The sequence below is a fragment of the Octodon degus genome, unplaced genomic scaffold, assembly GCF_000260255.1.
Source record: "Octodon degus isolate 3935 unplaced genomic scaffold, OctDeg1.0 scaffold00101, whole genome shotgun sequence".
Classification (NCBI taxonomy): domain Eukaryota; kingdom Metazoa; phylum Chordata; class Mammalia; order Rodentia; family Octodontidae; genus Octodon; species Octodon degus.
Genome location: NW_004524677.1, coordinates 7,605,908 through 7,612,567, shown reverse-complemented (window position 1 = coordinate 7,612,567; position 6,660 = coordinate 7,605,908).

Genomic DNA, 6,660 nt, shown 5'->3' with positions numbered 1-6,660 from the left:
AAAGAAAGAAAGAAAGAACTTAATCAAAGTATTTTTACTAGAAAGCTCTTGTGAGCCTGGAATTTTCTCTATGGGGAGGTTTCTATGAGGTTTTCTTTCTTTTTTGCCTTTTTTTCCCCTCTGTGTGTTGTGTGTTTCGGTGTCATGCTTTGCTAATTTTTTATTTTAAAATGCTTTTTAGTTTTTATAATTAATTTCCTTTGACACATGTTATTCAGAAATACATAGTGTTTTATCACTTGAGTATTTTTTGAAAAATTTATTTTTGCATGTTTTCAGTACATAGTGACTCATCATAACGAGTTTCCGTATGTAGATACAACATCTTAATTATTTTCTACTCCCTTTCCCATTCAGTCTTCTACCTCTTGGTCCGTTCTCATTTAAAGAAAGATTTACCCGCTTGGCCCAGTGGCACCCCCTGTAATCTCAGTACTTGGGAGACAGAGGCAGGTGGATGGCCATAAATCTGAGGCAAATCTGGGCTACAATAGTGAGTTCAAGGCCAGCCTACACTACACAGCAAGACCCTGCCTCAACAAAAGGCAGAAAGACAGGAAGAAAGGAAGAACTATTTTCCGGTTTACTATTAATTTTTTTTCTTATTTTGCTCTTTTTGTGATTTATGCTTTGAGTTTCTCCTATAAGGAAAATCATGAGCTACTTAAGCTTCTGTGTCTAATACTTTTACTTAGCATTATGATCTCTAGTGCATCCGTGTGCTGCAAATGATTCAGGTTTGTCCTTCTTCATGACAGAATAGTACTCCACTGTGTATTAATACCACCTTTTCCATATTCATCCATCTGTTGATGTAAATATAGGCTACTGTCCAGGTTAGCTGTTAGAAGTTGTGCTGCTACAAACATGGGGACACCGGAAACACTGTCATATGATATCTTCAGCTTGAGGGGGAGGCATGCAGAAGGGGGTCTTTGCCAGGCTGCATGTACTTTGTAGTTTTAATTTGGACTAACATCCATCCTGACCTCTGTCATGATTGTGCTAGTTTACACAGTCACCAACGGTGAGGAAGGCTCCTTGGGGCCTGCAGTCTCATTAGCGTTTGTCAGCACTTGATTTCTTAAGGGTGGCCATGCTCTCTGGGATGAGATGGAACCTCGGTGTTGCTTTAATCCGCATTTAACTAGTGGCCAGAGACCTTGAGCACTTCTGCTGATATTCAGTCACCATTTGTACTTCCTTTTCTAAGAATTGTCTGTTCCTTTCAGTCGATTATTTTTTGATTGGTTCTTTATTATGAAGGGGTTGAATTCTTTTGAGTTTATTATGTATTTTAACTATTAGTCCTCTGTGTGAAGAAGACCTGGCAAAATATTTTCCATTCATAGATGGTCTCTTTACTTTTTGGTTGTTTCCTTTGCTATAGAGAAAGCTTTTCGGGGCTGGTGAGATGGCTCAGTGGTCTAAAGCACCTACTTAGAACAAGCTTAGCAAAGCACAGGGACCGCGGTTCCTGCCCCCTGGTGGGCTGAGCTGGCCACACACACACACACACACACACACACATAAATAAATAAATAAAAAAAGAGAAAGCTTTTCATTGGCTATTATCCAATGTTGACTCAACATTATGTATTATGCCATGGAGGGTCTGTCTAGAAAGTGCTTGCCCTGGTCTATTTCTTCAGAATTTTCATTCTACTTTATTTTCCAGCAATTAAGTATTTTTATTTTAATACTTAGGTCTTTGATCTATCTCGAGTTCATTTTAGTGCATGATAAGAGGTATGGTCTAGTTTCATTCTTTTGCACATAGGTAACCAGTTTATCCATAGACCAACAACCCAGTCCTCTCACTGAATTTTTTTCTGTTGGCATCTAGAAATTTCTCTGCATATGAATTAACTCTTATAAAGTTTATGGTGACTTCCTTAGTTTATTTCTATGTAATTTGATTGTATTTTATGTGGGCTAAATAAAAAATATATATGGATATTTCAGGTGGTATTAACTGTCTTTTACACACACACACACACACATGGTAAGACTATCATGTTTTAAATTTTTATATATCTACTGATTATTTTCTCTATTTGGTCAACTGCTGTTTATATGTGCAATGTATATGTCTATGTGTTTTTAGTCTATTTCTTCATTTAATTCCATAGATGTTTATTTTACAAGCTTAGCACCAATGTCCAAGCTTATGAGTGTTATATATTTCTGGTAAATTTTGTCTTTCAGCACTGAAAATATCCCCCCTTATTTTAATGATTGTATTCTCCTTAAGACCTGTGTTGCCTATAATTAATATCACTGCACAAGCTTTTTTATTTTGTTGTTTACTTTACAATGACTTTCCCAGCTTTTATTTTTAACTTCTCTGCACATTTTACTTAAGATATATCACTTGTCTATTTTAATCTGATAATCTTAATTCTACTGTAGTTTTCCCCAGGACAGAGGAAAAAAAAATCAACTATAACACTGGCTCAATTTAGCAGTTAATGTGATCCTGAAATAGTTGAGGTCGGCTCTGTCCTCTTCTTCTTGCGTCATCCTCTTCATCCTCTTGCTCCTCCTCCTGCTTCCTCTTCTTTTTCTCTCCATCCTCTCCTGTCCTGGCTGCCATCTGCGGTCCAGCCACACGTGTCCTTTGCACAGTGCCAGTGCCTGCTTCTGCTTTACATCTTCAGAACGGCACGACAAGCCAATAACCGAGCCTGCCACAAGCTGGTGTTCTAACGACCGGGGGAGGCTTGTGAAAATCTTTCATCTGCATAATTGGAAAGAAAGCAGAGCATATTTGTAGTACACATACACAGCATATGATCCATTCAGAATTCCCATAGTTAGTAAGTTGGAGGAACAGCAGAGGAGATAAACTTCAACACAAAATTAATGCAAGAGTTGAACAAGTGTCCTGTGGAGGAGGGTATCCAAAGTGACATATAAGTACATAAAGTACGTGCTCACATTGGGCACAGCAACCCGTTACTTATGACCCAGCGCTCTGGAAGCCGGAGGCCAGAGAACTGCAATTTGACCCTGCTGAGGAACTTAAAGCCAGTAATACGCTGCTATCAAAGTGAAATGTCTTGGGATGTAGATCAACGCAACACCAGGATCCAAGGCTCAGTGCTACACTGTAAACTTGATGCTACACTACAAAAGTCAAAATGTGGCCAAAAAAGGAACTATATTAAGCATAAGGAAAATGAATGTTAAAACCATAATTCAGTTACTCTGCAAAAGGAGAGTGAAAGTGGGATCATAAAATGGAAAAATAGGGGCCAGCCAAAGAGCTCAGTGGATTATAGTGTCTGCTTAGGCAGACACAGAGGCCGGGAGTTCAATCCCCAGGGCCTGGCATGCCGGTCCCACCCCCAGAGTACACTGAGACAGCTTGAGATTAGGAGTGGTGGTGCATGCCTGTAATCCAGCTCTTGGGAGGCTGAACACAGGTGGATCACTACAAGTCCGATCTATGCAGTGGGACCCTGTAGACCCTGTAGATCCTAAAATACAAAAAATAAATAAATTAATTAAAATAAAATGGAAAAATCTCCCCTGTTTCTGGATAAACAGAAACAATATAGTCCAAATGATCATAATTCCAAACTAATATACAGATGTAATTCAGTCTCAATCAAAATAGAAATAGTTTTACACTTGTTGGCACATTGCATCAACTTGGGAAGTTTAGAAGTTCAATTAAGTGACTCAGCAGAGAGCCAGGATTCTTAGTTTACAAACATCCTCATGCTGTGCAATAGGAGAACATAGGCACTGTATAAGTTCAGGAATCCCAGCCCCAGGGTAGCTTGTTTTATAACATAAGGAGGGGAGAGAGGCTGGCTAGAAGCCGCAGGTGCTGCCCTTCCCTTTGCTCTTCACTGATTTCTGCTGCCATGAACTGCTGCTCTCTGCCACGCGCCACTCTACCTGGCATCCAGCCAAGTATAGACTGAAACCTCCACAAACTGTGAGCAAAATGAACCTTTCCTTCCTTAAATTTGGTTGTCAGGTATTTTGTCTCAGCAACAAGTGAAAAGTAACTGGAGCAAGTATCCCACACACAACAAGAGAAAACCACTCTAAAACTCACATAGTGCCAGAAGAAACCCAGAAAAACAAAAACAATCAACTTTGGGCAGCAAGAGCAGAGCAGGAAGCATCGCTAGCACGGATGTGAAGTGATGTGACAAAGCTGCAGTGATTAAAACAGCACGGCGCTGGCACGAACACAGATGTGCGAATCCGTGCAACAGAACAGAGCAAGCAGAGACTACTCCAGGTGTGTTCAGCTATCTGAGTCTGACAAAAGGCTAGAAACACACACTGAAGGAAAGATTGTCCCTTTAATAAGGGACACTGTGAAAACTGGCCAGTCACATGCAGAAGGTTCAATCTATCCCTGCATATTTCACCATGTACTAAATGAAAATCACAGTGGGTCAAAGAGCTAAATCTTGAAACAGAAACACATAACCTTCTGGAAGACAAAATAAGTAAAACTCTTGAAGATATAGGTGTGGATAAGAACCTTCTGGACAGAAACCGAATGCGTAAAAAAAGAGTACACAAATCAGCCATACCAACTTAAGCCATTTCTTTGCAACAGAGAAAGCAACCAACACAGTGAGAGGACAACAAACAGAGCAGAAAAAAATGTTGGCAGCTATTTGTCAGACAGTGGACTAAACTTTACAATTATAAACAACACAGAAAATTAGACTCCTCCAAATGAAAGAGCCACTCAGAAAGACACTTCTCAGGAGTACAAATGATCACTAAGTACATGAAAAATGTCCAAGATTTCCATGCACCACCAATGCAAACTAGACTACTGAGACCCCATCTTGCCCCAGAAAGAACCGGTATCATCAAGAAGTCAAACAATGACAGATGCTGGGGAGCTGCGGATACAAGGACCCCATTTGCCTTGGTGGTGGGAAGGGGCACCAGTGCAATCACTGTGGGGGTCATCATAGAGGTTCTTTGAAAATTGAAATTACAAATTTCACTTGACACAGATATTCCCATTGTAAGTATCTTTCCACAAAAGTTAAGGAAATCCTTTTATGGCGGTATACACTTATCTACAGCAGTACAATTCATTATAGTTAAATATTGGAAGTGGTCTGTATGCCAAGGAGCTGATGAGTGCATAAAGAAAATGTGGCCATTATTCACACTTGCATACTACTCTGCCATAGAGAAGGATAAGCCTGAGTCTTTTGTAGAAAAAAATGATGCCCTTTAATATTACAGTATTAAGCGATATAAATCAGTCATACACACTTAAATATTGCACTGTTTCTGCTATATGAAAAATCCAAAATGTGAACAAAGAATAAAATGAAAGTGAGGTAATAAGAAATAAGAATATAAATCTTTTTGATTGGTGTGTTTGTTCAAATTATACTAGCCTGAAATCAGTTTTTAGTGTCACGAAGATTTAATTCAAGAGTACAGTTGTAGATCTAGCAATTAAAAATAGCATAAGATTATTTAGATGAGAAATTTTAAAAGTGTTTTTATACTGCAATGGATTTTATTTTTTCTCTTTGAAGAAAACTGGCATATTTAATGTAATATATATGCTAGGTCCATATGTCCACGCATCTCACCCAAAACATTATTCTTCAAGGACTAAGGGATGGTTCTTGTCCCTGCTCCTTAATACTAGCAATTTGCAAGCCAGAATATATGGTCAAGGTGAAGAAGATATTGCATCACAAGTGTAATGGAGAAGAGGAGCGAGTTTATCTCCACAACAAGATGAACTAAATTACTAAGTGATGATATATTTGTACTCTTTCAAGAATATTAATGTTCCATCCTAATAGTAATCATCTGTTGGTCAAAGACGTTGGCAAACTTATTCCTTCCATCCTTGGCTGGCGTGCCAAACATCTGCACTAGATTTACTTATTTTCTTAAAATGTTCAAGCTGGTTACCTTAGACTCTCCCTGATTTTGACCTACATCGCTTTTCCTAAGGTGGATTACGGCTCTTTATGATAAAGTTGTAAGCATAGGGTCTGAAGAACCGGGACGCTACTCAAACTCGGGTTGTAAAACTTAGTTCAGTGATGCTGTTCTATTCTAAAGAGCACTTTTCTACTTGTCTTACACTCCCAAGGATTTGTGTGGCTGTTGTGACAGGAAGTGACTGCCTACATTTTAAATCTCATAAAATCTTTGTGAAAACTTCTCTTACTTTCTCTCCCTCTGAAGCAGAGCTGGACTACACCTTGGCTAGAATCCCACAGCAAGGGGCTTTCATGAGATAAACATTTTCCAGAGTCCTTCCCTACACAGTGTCCATCCTTCTTTAAGATACTCAGAGATGCAGAAATAGTCATTGCTACACGTTGGCTGGTACTGTTGTCATAATAGAAAATATTTTTAATTCCCTGTCATATTTGGCCTCTTTTACTAAACAACCAGGATAAATAAAGACCCGTGCTCTTTTGAAATCCTTGGTTCATCTCCAAAATGCAAAGGAAGATTCTTTTCTTTGTGAAAAATGTATCTAGGGAAAGCCTTTAAAAAATGAAACTGGATACTTTCTTACTTAGAAATACAATTATGCAGCATAGTGAAAAAGAAGAGAAAGTCTCCCTTAACAGTCTTTTATTGCATAAAATATTTAAGTATAACTTGACTACTAATAATTCAGGAATATAT